The 14,074-nt window shown below is 42.4% G+C and overlaps 1 long non-coding RNA gene across 1 annotated transcript in view; it reads left to right on the top strand.

The window, feature by feature from the left end:
* Positions 1 to 13,816, top strand: part of LOC109824842 — a 26,047-nt gene extending 12,231 nt beyond the window's left edge. Inside the window, exon 2 of the long non-coding RNA XR_002242804.1 lies at positions 13,610 to 13,816. This is a non-coding gene — a long non-coding RNA (uncharacterized LOC109824842). The remainder of the gene's footprint in view (positions 1 to 13,609) is intronic.

The following is a 14,074-nucleotide window of genomic DNA, read 5'->3' as shown; positions in this document are numbered from 1 at the left end:
CCTTCTTGTTTTGATGATGTTTAACAAACAATTTACCACTAACGTTGTTTGTCTAGTATTTGTATTTTCGTATTTATTGTAGACAAATAACGTTGTTGGAGGTTGGATGGATTGAGCCTACACGATCATATCAAGAGGAGGTTGGCGGAACTGTGGAGTGAAGCAACATGCAATTCATAGTTAAAGATCAAGTTCAAGCTTCATCCGCATGTGTACCAAGTTGAGCTACAATGAAGATCAAGATCAAGCTTGGGTAATCTAGTTTAGGTTTTATATTATGTGTGTTAAGTACGTTAAGCTCAATATCTATACACACACATTATATTGGTTTTCATATATATATATAGTGATATATATATACATATGTTTTTGGTTTTATAGTTTTCGAGTTTATATATGAAACAAATTGGGAAATGCAAATTGGAAAATTCTTTTTGTAACATGTTCAAAATATCATTTGCAAACATTTCTCAAAGTTTCATCAAGTTTGGAATTGATTTGTTATGTTTAAAGGAATTTACAAATTCACGTTTTCGTTCGTGCACATGTTCGTGCATGTTTTACAAAACTGATGAGTTTTTACAAATGAGAAGTGATATTTGAAAAATTCTTTCTCTGACATGTTTATCTACATGTTTATAAACTTTCCTCCAGTTTTTACTATTTTTGGAGTTGATTTACTATGCCTAATTGATTTTACAAAATCGTATATCACAGCAGATTTTCAGAAACTGTATTTTTGTGTTCAAATATTTATTTCTCTCAACTGGGAAATGTTTTTTCAGAAATTCTTTCTCTGACATGTTATTCTACATTTCTAGAACATTCCCACAAAATTTCATAATTTTTGGAGTTCATTTACTATTTTAAATTGATTTTACAAAACAGCTGCGCACTGCTACAGTAACTCACTTGCCACCCTTCCCCTTCTCTTCATCCAATCCGGCCCCCTACCTTCCTCACCAGTTCCCATACCTTTGACCCCCTTCATCCCCTCGGCACCCCCTGTCTCAGTTCAACAACCCTCCTAAATCTCTCAGTGACCTCTGGACTTCCCGTGGCCTGCTTCCCCCTTTTCTTGGGTCGTTGGGTGTTTCTGTGAGCGTTCCGGCTTTCACCTTGGCGGTGCTCCAGTTTCCTCCTGTCTTCCTTCACGAGACAGTCTCCCATAACTTCGTCCTGTTTTCTCCCTTGCTACTACAAATTCTTTTCTCTTTGCATATGATTTTCAAGTTGGCGCGTTGCATTGGTTTTTTCCGCTTTCATGTGACACTGCTTCTTCACGCTCAACTGCTTTTCTGTACGTCCTTTGCTCCCTCCGCGATACTTGTCCCCTTTTCGTTGCTTTTTCGTTTTCCAATGCCGCAGTGCTCCCTCGTTATTTCCCGGTTCGGTTGACACCGGGTCTTTATTGGGGGTTCCGTATGGCCCGGTGGGTAAGTTGGGAGTAACGACCCGGGAGGGATGGCTTTCCTGCGGCGCGGGGGCTCGCTTCTGTATCATTTTGGGCGGGCCTCACTACCACTGGTTTTTCCCTCCCCCCAATTCTTCATCACACCTTACTGCTACCGTTCTTCCCGGCTTTCCGGAATTCCTGGGTGACGAGCTGTCTTGCGCGGCTTTTTGCGACGCTGCTGTTTTGTTTTCACCTCGTTTTCCATTGGGGTTGTTTGGGGCGCTTCGGCCCTCTTCGCGGAGTTTTTTGGGGGCTTTTGACGGTTGCGTTTTGGCGGGCGGCACCTTTCCTGTTTTGCGAGCTCGCGGCACCTTTTCCCTCTAATCCCGTACATTTTCCTTGCCCACCGGGCAACGGTAACTTTTTTGCATTTCTTCCCTGCTTTCCTCGGTCCACCGCCCTTTGTTCCCCTTGGCTCGTGGATCTCTGTCGCCGTGCGATGCCGCTGGGCCCCACCGTCACCCTGGCCCCTTGGCCATTGTTGTGCCGACCAGGCTGTGTCTTCTTTCTCCGCCACTTTTCATGTTAATCTTTTTATTCGAATCTTTTACCATTTTCCTGTGTGTCTATCTCTACAACCCTACGCTCCGTCTTTCTGTTGAATCTTTTCGCGTTTCCTTCCATTCTCATCCCCCTGCACCACTGACATCCTGATGGCGTTCGGCCGTGCTTGGCACGCGGGGGCGCGTTACTTTTGCACCCGTGCCAGTTTTCTCGTTTCTGTTTTTGTCCTTGTTCCCCCCCATCCCCGCGGTTTTGGCCCACCGGGGCGTTTTTTTTCCTTGCCTCTTTCCCCTCCCCCACCTAATCTTTTTCACCCTCACCATGTGTTGCGCTTCGTTTTTTCTGATCAGGCGGTCGCGCCCGCGCTCCCCGCTCGTCGTCCGGCCCCCCCGCGCTGCGCCGCTTCGCTCGTACGGCCGCCGGCCGTCGGGACCGAGTCGCGTGCCGCCTTGCCAGCGTCGTACGGTCCGCTGCCGTCGGTCGTCGGCCGGGCCCGCCGCCCTGCCGTTGCCTTTGTCGCGCCCCAGGCGCGGCTCGGCCGCCGTCTGGTCGTCTGGTCGCCGTACAATCTGCTTGCGGCCGCGAGCCATCGGGTCGACGCCGGTTCGTCGTTGCGGTCGGCGTTGCGGCCCTCGCGTATGCGCTGCTCCGCCGTGGCCAGCTGGTGCCGCTTTATACCCTCCCTACAATCCTCTTTTTACTGTTTTTGCCCCCACTCTGGCCTGTGTTTTTCTCCCACCCACATACCCCTACCTTTGTTACAACCCCCTCTTCATCTTTACGCTTTTGACAATTCCGCACCTCCGACTCCCCACATCTTTAATCCCTTGCCTGCGCAGTGTAATCTCTGTTTCTCATCCCCTCGCGCGGATATCAGTGCTCCAGCCTCATTGAGTCTGCGGTGTGCCCTCTCGTCCTCGGCGACGTCCCGTGTGTGTGCATTGCTCCCGATCCCTTCAGGGGGTGTTTCTTTCCATCTTTCCTTCGGATCATTGCTTTTATCATGGGCTTGCACTCCTTGTGTTTGTTTCTGCGTTGCGCTTTTCTCCATTTGTTGTGTTCTTTCATCTTTCGACTTGTTACTATCTCTTTGTACTGCTTTTGATTTGTTTCCGTCTAATTTTCGCGGTGTTTGTATCCGCCATCCTCTCATGGCTGATTCGGGCCTTCCCTCGTGTTAGCCTCGGCCCTGTTCTGCTCTCTTTTTTGCCTTAATTCCTGGATACCCTCTTTCCCTAATGCATCTAACTGGCAAAGGCCTGCCTTGCTGGACCGCCGGTTCTTGCCCAGCCGGACGCGGGCTTGCCTTAGCGATCCGCCCATTGCGCGCTATTTCCACTGGGTCGCTACGATCTTGCCTTGCGCACGTTCGTGGCGGCGGTCGGTGGGTTTCGAGCCGTTCCTGCCCTTCATTGGGGTCTTTTGCTTCTTTTTTCGTGGGTTCTATTGGGCTCCGCTCCGTACTAAGCCTCGGGCTTGGCTTGGACTTACTTCGAGTGCGGGGGATGACCTCCGGCTGGACTTTGGACCGCGCTCCCCAGCGCTGCGCCTCCATGAACGATGTCCGTCACTCCAGGCTGGTGGGCGCTCGGCAGCGCTTTCCTGTTTCGAGGAGTTGAACGACTCGCCGCTGTCGCCTCGCATGTTTCTCGCAATCTGCCTGTCGCCTTGGTGGCCTGTCCAAGCCCCCTAATTGTTCTGCTTCTGTGGGCTTTGATTCCCACGCCTCGGCTTCGTAGCGCCGCGCCATATGCCCTTGCCAACTTCCCCTGCCGCGCCCTGGCCAAGCCGCCTTAGCACTCGCCCCCCCCCCCTCCTCCCGCTGCCAGCCGGGTCCTCCCTGCTTCCCTCTTTAATTCCTTTATACGGATGCTTGCCCGACCTTTCGCCCCCCAGCGATCCGCTTTTTCGCCTTCGGCCTGTTTTTTTATTTTTTCTACCCCCGGGGGGCGGGCTTTCTCCCTTCTCGCTCTTTTTGTGCGTACTTGCTGGCCCCCCTGATTTGTTTACGCTCGGCGTCAGCAAGCGCACACCCGGGCATCGGTCTTATCTATTCCTCACGCATTTCTGGCGATTGGCATCACGACCGGTGGGCCAAGGTCTCTTTTTTCTTGCTCCAGCCGCCAGCAACAGCTGTCTGCGAGCCGGGATCCCGCGGCGCGTCTTCTTGCTGCCCTCCCCAACATGTCGGTTTCGCCGCGCTCACCTCCCACTCGCAGCACCCGTGCGCTTTTTTTGCGCAGGCAGCTTGGTGCTGGCTACCCCTCATTGGCCCGCCGCTGACGCCCGGTCGAGCGTACCATGGGCGGGCTCAGCCAATGAACGTTCTCGCTCCGTTGCGGTCTTCGCGCGATCGCCAGCGCAGTTTAGGTGCGAGTCCGTCCCTTCTTTCTTTTCTGTGTTCCAGCGGGGTTCGCCTCTCACACTCCTTATGTTTGCTGCGCGCTGCTACTACATCCCTGGCATCTTTTTTTTTCTTTTTCGTCTTAGCTCAGCCTTACGGAGAGGCGTTCGCTTTCTGCTTTCGGTTCGTCCTGCAAGCCGCCTGAGCTTGTCGTTGCGGTCTTCGTCTTTGGCGGTGCTCTCATTTGGTCATCTCCGCCTTGCGCTCTCCGGATCCTTGGCTTTTGTTGAAGTGACGGCTTAACGGTGGGCAACCGCCGGGAGGGGACGCGCGTCGAGGAGTTCGGGCGGAGTTGCTCTTCTCTGTGCCCTTCATCGATTCGGTACGGCTTTGGCCTGCGCTTCTGTCTGCGCGCTTCCAGCGGCGGCGCTGCGGATCGCTAAGCCCGGCGCTTCGCATGTGTTCGGTCCCGTTCGTCCCAGGGCCTCTTTTGACGCCCTGATCTTTTGTCTTGCTCTCTTCTCTGACTTTTATATAAGTACAGCAGTCTCTATCCGCGCCTCCTTCTCGCTCGCTCTCGGCTTCCAACTTCTAGCTTGCTACGGCTGCGCCCTGCGCTTCCGCTGTGCCTCTCCACACTCGCTTCCGCTCGGCGGGCTTCACGGCTCGCCCCGCGCTTTCCGCGGCCGCGCCAGGTCGTTCTTAATCTGTGCGAGCGTCCATCGTCGCTTGCCCGGTGCCGCGAACGGCTCGCACCTCCTTCCAGTCCGCGCGCCCGCTTCGGCCTGCTTCTTTGGACGACCCCAATGTGCCGTATCTTCCGCTCCTGGCCTCTTTGCTCTCCCCCCTCGACAGCAGGAAGCTTTCTCCACCTTGCCATCTTCCCGACGGTCGGGCCCGGCACCGTTCCTGGTCTGCGGCTCTTCGCCCACGCCCGACTGCGAATGGTGGATAATTTGGCGCCGGGATCACTGTCACCGGCTTTGCAACCATGCAGCGACCTGGCCATCCAGGCCCCAGTATACAGCCTTCAGCATCTAGCTTCTGGGTGGCTGGGCTTGTGTTCTTGCGCCGCTCTGGTCCTGCCGCGATCTCGGCCGGAATCTCGGAATACCTGGAACGGTACGGGCGCTCGCCGACCCTTTCCGCTCACTCCCCGTTGCTCCGGGATCATGGGGCTCATCGCACCACGCCAAAGTCCACGCCTCTTCCTTTCTTTCTATCCCGGGTTGCCACGAGTCCGCCATCTATTCCTTCCCCTGGGTTACCGTTCCGGAGCGGTCGGCGTGTCAACTTTCTTTCCGCCGCGGCCCTCTGGGCGTTCTATGCAATCGCCTTTGGTTCCTTTTGTTTTCTTGCTTCTTGCGTTTCTTCTTTCTCCCCTAATTCCATTTCCTTTCCCGATGTCCTCTCTTTTTCTGCCGGGCCGGCGCCATTCGCCGCCCGCAATGAGCCTCCTTTGTTCAGTCGTTTTCCGGTTGTATTGCCGTCTGGGAGGTTTCAGGCGATGTCCGTTCTCTTTAAGAGTGTTCTCCAGCTCCACCAAGCTCTCTCTTTGGGCGTGCTGTATATGCCCAGCAGACTTCTGCGCGCTTCTTCGCTTCCCGCTTGCTTATTCTTCATTCCCACGCATGACCTGTTGTTGGCGCTGGTGGGTTCGCCTTCTTCCTTTCCTCCGCCCACGGGCAGTGACCCGGGCGGCGTTAACATTAATGTGACGAAAGACATACCTTTCTTGAACAAGTGGGTCCCTCGGGCCGCTCGCCCTTAAAGTGAGTGCCTGGCCCTTTGCTCCTGGCTCTTTCTGTTCTCATTGGTGGCCGTCTTATACAAGCGAGATGTCCGCTGGGGGCAGGCTGGCGGCCTCTGCTTTCTGGCGCTTCTTCCTGCTGGTGGGGGTATAAGTACCATGAAGCTTTAGGAGTGGTTCCGGTGCTCAGCCCGCGTCTCGCGGGCTGATCAGACTCGCCCTACGCTCCGGGGAGGGATCTCCTGGCTGATTTTCCTTTTCGCCGTTATCACGCTGTCGGATGAGGGTTCAAATTCTTTCCGGTCGGTGTGTCATTTTGAGACATGTATCTAATTCAATTCGAAATTGTCAAATTCCCTCACCTCGATGGGTTGACGTTTTGTGGTTCCATGATTCTGAGGCGCTAGAATGTCCAATTGCATGTCTTCTTCGAGGGCGGCTGATTTCTGCGGCTTTCTTTGAGATGTTGCATGTATGGCCCTGATTAATTCCTATAAGTGTCAAGGATCGGTCTCCTAGTGTGCTATGTACACGGTATAGTACTGCCTGGCACGAGCGACGTTAACCTCGTATGAGCCTCTTGGAATGGTGAGTACATCATAGTGAGAATATTGTGTGTTCGTGACAAGGTCGACCTAAGTATGTGGTGCCTGTAAGTGTTATGTGCTGTCAAACTTCAATGGTGGGTGTGAGTGAGAATAAATGATGCCGTTTATAGTTGGCTGCTGATTGATGGAGACCAATCATAGATAACGTTCAGAGCTTTTGTTACACTCGATCCTTCGATTGAGTGTGACTATTTAATGGGCGATATTTGAGATCGTCCTTTTGGGCGTAATTCGCCGAGAATAGTTTAATTCGCTTATTTCATTGAATTTTGGATTCAATATTTCTAATTTCTGTAACAATTCTGTCAATACCCTTATATTTATCCGATACGCTGTTGGTAATATCGTCATGCCGTAGTAGACGCAGATTTTTGTGAGATAGAACGAAGCACCTGGTGGTTTTTCGAGTGTTTTTTTTGTATGTGACTACCGACGGAGTGTATTCTCTCTCAACACCAGGTGGAGCTTGTATAGGATGGAGTATTGCAGTGTGAGGTTGAGGTGTTTACAGTCAGTTTAATCCTATGGTTTTGCCAATCCTTCCGAGATCTATGTCTGTTTGAATTTTCCCTTTTGTCGTTATAATCTGCGTCTATTTCGTGTGTAGCACTCTGTAGTTTCTCATCTTTTTACCTTTAGAATTAGTTAGATAAACTCCGGTTGCTGAGTACTATTTCTCCTTCGATTCTGTGAAGCGACTATCCCTAAAATATATGCGGACGTAGGTCTAGTGGGTGATCTTATTTTACTTCGTAATCACTAACGCTCAGTAAGATCAAATATTCGTTTGGTTGTTGTGATATTCATCATTGGTCATACAGTTCTAAATTAATCTTGATTTATCTATAAGTCTTATATTCCGCCTTTGTGTCTTGCTTCATCATATTATCTCCCTTTCATCTAGCTTGTTTGATTTTGCTATGATTCGTGTTATTTCACCCTAATTATCAAGTTTAATTTTTAGTATTAATTCTCTTATTTTCACGCTTATACAATCTGTCTATATCTCCTTTTGTTAGCGCATATATCTTACTGTTTAATATCCTGCAATATTTTATCATATAGGATATATCACCTTTTGTATATTGCATATCTTGCCACATAACTCTTTGTATTATCTACTCTTGCAAGAAATATATTGTTAATAGTTTTAATTCCGCGCTAATTGGCATTTAATCAGATTAGATTAGCATAAGACCCTAATCACCCCCCCTCTAGGGTCTAACAGATTATTCCAAGTTTACACACGTCTATCTTATATCCATAAAATTAGAAGCTTTTGACTGTTTTAAGAGATATAAGACAGAAGTTGAAAACCAACTTGGATTGAAAATCAAAATTCTGAGAACTGATAGAGGTGGAGAATATAATTCTAAAGAATTTAAAAGTTATTGTATTCAGCATGGAATTAAAAGGCATACAACAATGTCATATACGCCACAACAGAATGGTGTTGCTGAAAGAAAGAACAGAACACTATTAAATGTAGCTAGATGCATGTTGTCTCACTCTGGTCTCTCTAAAAACTTTTGAGGAGAAGCATTATTAACTGCAAACTGCATTTTAAATAGAATTACTACGAAATCAGTTATATCTACACCTTATGAATTATGGAATGAGAGGAAACCTAATTTGAGTCATCTCAGGAAGTCCTTATGAATTATGGAATGAGAGGAAACCTAATTTGAGTCATCTCAGGAAGTGGGGATCTATAGCCCATGTTCTCATTCCATGTCAACTTAGAGATAAGTTGGATTTTAAAACAATAAAGTGTAGATTCATAAGATATTCAGAAAAGTCAAAAGGTTATAAGTTCTACAATAAAGAAAAAAAGTCATTGAAAGCAGAGATGCTATATTTTTAGAGAATCTAGAGGAAGATGAACAAGTTCGAGAGGAAACAGAACCTCTAACTGTAATAGATGATGATTATTACAGTGTTGTTCCTACTAATGACCCTGATATTGTGAATGAACCTAACCTTAAAAATGATGAAATACCTATGGAAATTAATGTGTCTAATTAACCGGTTGTAGGCAACAAAAGGCTAAGAACACAACCTTCATGGATGGATGATTACTATTTGTATTCATGTGAGTCATCCTGTTTTTCGGTAGATACAAATATAGAAGAACAAGATCCCTTAACCTTTTCTAATGCGATGAAATCGCATGAATCAGCTTCATGGCTAGAATCTATGAGAGAAGAACTTGATTCTATAGAAAAGAATAAGGTATGAGAGTTATGTGACCTACCAATAAATAGAAAAGCCATATGATGCAAATGGGTGCTCAAAAAGAAATATCGTGTTGATGAATTTATTGATAAATTCAAAGCATGGTTAGTTGCCAAAGGTTATAACCAGAAGGCAGGAATAGATTTTCAGGAGACTTATTCTCCTGTAGCTAAATTTGTATCCATTAGAATTATTTTGGCTATTGTTGCATATTTTGATTTGGAGTTATTCCAAATGGATGTTAAAACTACATTCCTTAACGGAGAGTTAAAGGAAGCAATATATATGCAACAACCTGAAGGTTTTTAGGTAAAAAACAGGAACATAAAGTTTACAAATTAATGAGATCTCTATATGGTTTAAAACAGTCTTCTAGACAATGGTATCTCAAATTTTATGATACAGTTACTAAACTTGGTTTTATTCAAAATAAATTAGATAATTGTGTATATATCTTAAAAAGTGGGAGCAAGTTTAATATATTATCCTTATATGTGGATGATATATTGCTCGCTGGAAATGACATAGAAATGTTGAGTAAAACCAAGGTACATCTCAGGCAAAAGTTTAAGATGAAAGACATGGGAGATGTATCATATATTCTTGGAATTCAAATAATTCGAGATAGAAAGTCTAGAATGCTAAGTTTAAACCAAGAAAAATATTTAAGATCAGTTCTTAAAATGTTTGGAATGGAAAATTCTAATCCGGCACCAACTCCGTTGGTTATGGGAAAGAGATTATGTAAAGAGAAAAGCCCTGGAGAGGGGAAGAAGCCATTAGATGTTCCTTATGCTCAAGCAATTGGAAGCTTGATGTATGTAATGTTATGCACCAGACCTGATATAGCTTATGCTATGAGTCTAGTCAGTAGATATCAAAGTAATCTAGGACCAGCACATTGGGAAGCTGTTAAAAGGATTATGAAATATATCAAAGGTACATTGACTCATATATTAGTTTATCAAGCTGATTCGCTTGAACTCCTCGGTTATTCCGATGCTGATTTTGGAGGTGATAAAGAGGATGGAAAGTCCACTTCGGGACACTTATTCATCTTTGGAGGAGGAGCTGTTTCTTGGAGTAGCAAGAAACAAGGGTGTGTTGCTAGATATACGCAAAAAGCTGAATATATAGCTTGCAGTATGACAACTACACATGCTGTCTGGATAAGACGGCTTTTGATTGATCTTGATCTCAATTTGTTGGAAGGACCTATTGATATTTATTGTGATAATCAAGCAGCAATTAGCTTAATCAATAGTGGTGCGAATAGCTCCAAAGGAAAACATATTGAAATCCAGTGTCACTATATTCGAGATATTGTAGAAAAGGGAGAAGTCAAAGTGACTTATATCCCTACTACAGATATGATTGCTGATCCTTTGACAAAAGGAATACCAACGGAATCTTTTATCAAACATGTAAGTTTGATGGGACTTAGGAATAAATAAGTCCAAGTAAAATTTCATGAATAATGAAATAAGAGTTACTCTTTACGGATAGTGGGAGTAATGGTAAGCAGAAACATCCGATCTCACGGATAATGGGAGGCATGTCACTTGGTTGATTTGGTCAAGTGAGAGATGTTAGTCTGACTTGGTCTTGTGTGACCAAATCAATGCTTCTCAAGTGGAGAGAAACATGGGATATGGGGTTTATTGAGAGGAAATTTCTCAGAGGCAGTTTGAGGGGGGTGGAGATGATGAGATTTCGGCCTATAAATAGAGGATTAATCTCCATGAGAAATTACAACAAAAAAGAAAAAAGCAAACTCCTAACCTGTTACCGGTGCCCCCCTCAAAGATATCATCTTTTCTTTTCTCTGTGCTTCAAACAATATGCTTGTTAAAACTCTGCATTTTTTGGGGGAGTATATGCTTGTTAATTAAAAATGTAAGCGTGAAATGAAATGCAAATCCTCTTGACCCACTGCTTGATTTTTTGGCAAATGTAATAGCTTGGAGTTGAATGTAGTGACTTCCTACAAGCCAACCCCAAGCTTTTACCCCCTGAGCTAAGCTTCATGACTACTACTAACTGTGTTCATCTGAGACATATACATTATCTTTCTATATATCTATAAAATTAATTGTTCTCTTTCCACCTAATGTTGAACTTGTCAACTTCATTTTTATTTTACTTAGCTGTTTTTATTGTCACTAGTACATACAAAGTCTTTAAAATTTACATGTCAATTCAATTATTTATTCAGATAGGATCCAACTTCAACTTCGAGTCTCAACGAAGTTTAGGGCTAGATATAAGAATCTTCGGTTCGTTTATGTGCTTTTGAAACCTGCAGGTGATTAATATTGTGAGAAAACCTGTGCTTGCGAGGGTAGTTTACTATAAAGAGTCTCAGAATATACTAGAAATCTTTAATAAAAAAAGGTATTATTTTTATGTTCTTTGGATTTTATATACAATGAGAAATTAAGTTTTTATTTTATTTGGAAAGAGGGTACATTTAATAGCAGACACGGAAAGAGGGTAAAAGATAGTTCTAAGGAATTATGATTTTTAATTTGATAATCTATTTTATCCGATACTTTTCATGTTTATATGTAAGCTATAAGTGCGCACTGCAATGATAATTTTATGTATCTAATGTATAATTTTATTATATAATAGTATTTCAAATTAGTTTGATTTGCATTAACACTTTATTAGATATCAAATCAGTTTTTCCAATCATAAAATTTATACATTTTATTTAGGGTAAAATTCACAAATCAGTTTGCACTTATATACCCAGCTTGTTTAAACATGGCAAATTAGTATATTATGTTACTTGAATGTCTGAGTATTCGCATGTTCTACTCACATGTCAATAATGACTTTGTTTTACCCTAATTGATTTTTTATTTATATTTTTACCTACCTTTTTACAATGGGAGGAGGCTAATTTCAACTAAGGGTAATTTGGTCTTAACCCTAAAAAATTAATTCAATTTAGAAATTTTAATGGAAAAAATTGGTATCCTTAATATATATATTCCTCCTTTATTACCATGTTCTTGATCTAAATTGAAGTTGAGCTATGATTTAATTGTTTGCAAGAAACAACATCGGTAAAAAAGAAACTTCTAACACGGGTTAAGAAATCTTAGTTAGCTAATAATTTTTTTTGATAAATCCAAAGAGATGTATGGCCTAATTCTTCACCTCCCATGGCCATGCCATTCATTAGCCTTTTGAGATGATAGTTTAAGGTTTCGAATTTTATTATTAATTCATTATTCACATAATTTTACTAAACTAACAGACAATTCAGTAATCAAAATATTCTTGACTTGCTATTGTGCCCACAAACTTATGATAGGAGTAGATATATGTGAAAAACAGTCTTATATCTCTCCTCTCATTACCTAGTTATTGATCTAGATCATCTTTCGCAATAGTTTAATGGATTGCAGTAAACAACATTGACATAGAAGAGAATTTTTTTTATAATAAACCTAATAACTCAAGTTCAAAAATTTCTTACTTAGCAAATAACTTATTCTAATTTGTTTTTGAAATGCTAGTTTATTGACTCAAGATTAATAATTAATTAGTTTTTAGCATAATTTCACCAAACCAATAGCTACTTTTAGGTTCACAAATTTCAATAAAAATGTTATAAGAACTAAGAAGTTAAAATAGATCGCCAATGCAAGAGATCAAATCATTCTTCATTAATCAAATCAACATTAAGTTTCAAAGATTAAACAACAAATCAAATTCTTCTAATCAATATTAAAAAAAGATATAAAAGATGAATAGATTTGCGTCCTTGTAAAAGTGTCAATATACTCTTTATTTTTTATTTTCGTTTTCATTATTCAATTTTATTCCACCAACTTTTTCAGTGAATCTGATATGAATATGTCGTTATAATATATTAAATTGACTTAGTTATTACTTAAATTATTAAATTAATTATAATTAATTTACTAATATAGAATAATTTTAGCCTCAAACTGTTAAGCTACATAATTAAGATATGAGTTTCCTTTTGCTCCTTTAATTCAATGCACGTAATCATGTAAAGAATCACTAAAAACCTCATAGTTAACAAAATGTCGCACGATTATGGTTTAAGAACAAAATAGAATGCGAGAATGTATAGAAACTTTAATTATTATTTATTAAATGAATCACTTATTTTTACATCATCTCCAAAAAAGGGTAAAAAATAATTGAATACCTTAGATCTTAGTCTGTAGCAATGTTGATCAAGAAAAGAACATGAAAATTATAAAGATCGTAGAGAAAGTGAGCTAAAAATGCCAGAGTTGCAAGCAGCAGAGAGAGCTAGATTTGGCTCTTTTCTTATCAATCTAAATTTTAATTGCGAATTGGAATGTTGATTGGAGAAATTTGATAAAATTTTCTTATTATTTATAATGATTTGGTAGGAGAGGAATAGTTGTAACATTTTTTTATCATTAGTGCACATAAAGTAATGTTAGTGTATCATGAGTTAGTGGAGGAGTGTTATGATGGGTGATTAATTTAAAAATTGATGGCAATCAATTGAGAGGTTATGAAAAATTGAGCATGTATGCCTTCATATATGTATGCATGGATGTACAAACATTGGGGAGATTATAAAAAAATTGAGCATGTATGTATGAATGGATGTACTAGAGGGTATTTTGGGTAGAAATATTTTAACATGGTAACCCACTTTTAACATGGTTTGATCTTGTGGTTTTCAATGTCAGGTTGGTTTGTGAATTTACAAATCAAGGAAAGGAAAATCTCAAGCGGGATTGACTTGGGGACTGGATGTAGGTCTGGAGGACCGAACCAAGACAAATCATTGTGTTTGCATTTGTCTATTTTTCTGTGATTTGTGTTGTTATTCATTATCTTTTCAGTTAGTAACTTTTATGATTAAAGATTTATAAATACAATTAATTTTCGTTTTCTAGTGTTTGTGTTGCCATAGGTCAGCGAACCTACAAGTTTGTCATTTCTAATTTTTGATACATGACTATATCAGCACCTTGCAAAGTGTTAGATCATTGTACTAAAATATTTTCTCTCATTATTCAATATTCTTGGAAGCTCCCTAAAATTACTATTGTGGCATAGGGGATACTCATACCATCAGTTTATGCTTGCACAGTTGCACCGCCAGGTTTTAAGAAACTTCAAAAACAAATACAAGATTGAATAAATAAGTC

The sequence above is a fragment of the Asparagus officinalis genome, chromosome 1 (genome assembly GCF_001876935.1).
Source record: "Asparagus officinalis chromosome 1, Aspof.V1, whole genome shotgun sequence".
Classification (NCBI taxonomy): domain Eukaryota; kingdom Viridiplantae; phylum Streptophyta; class Magnoliopsida; order Asparagales; family Asparagaceae; genus Asparagus; species Asparagus officinalis.
The sequence above is the reverse complement of the archived record's forward strand: the minus strand, read 5'-3'. Positions and strand labels throughout refer to the sequence as shown.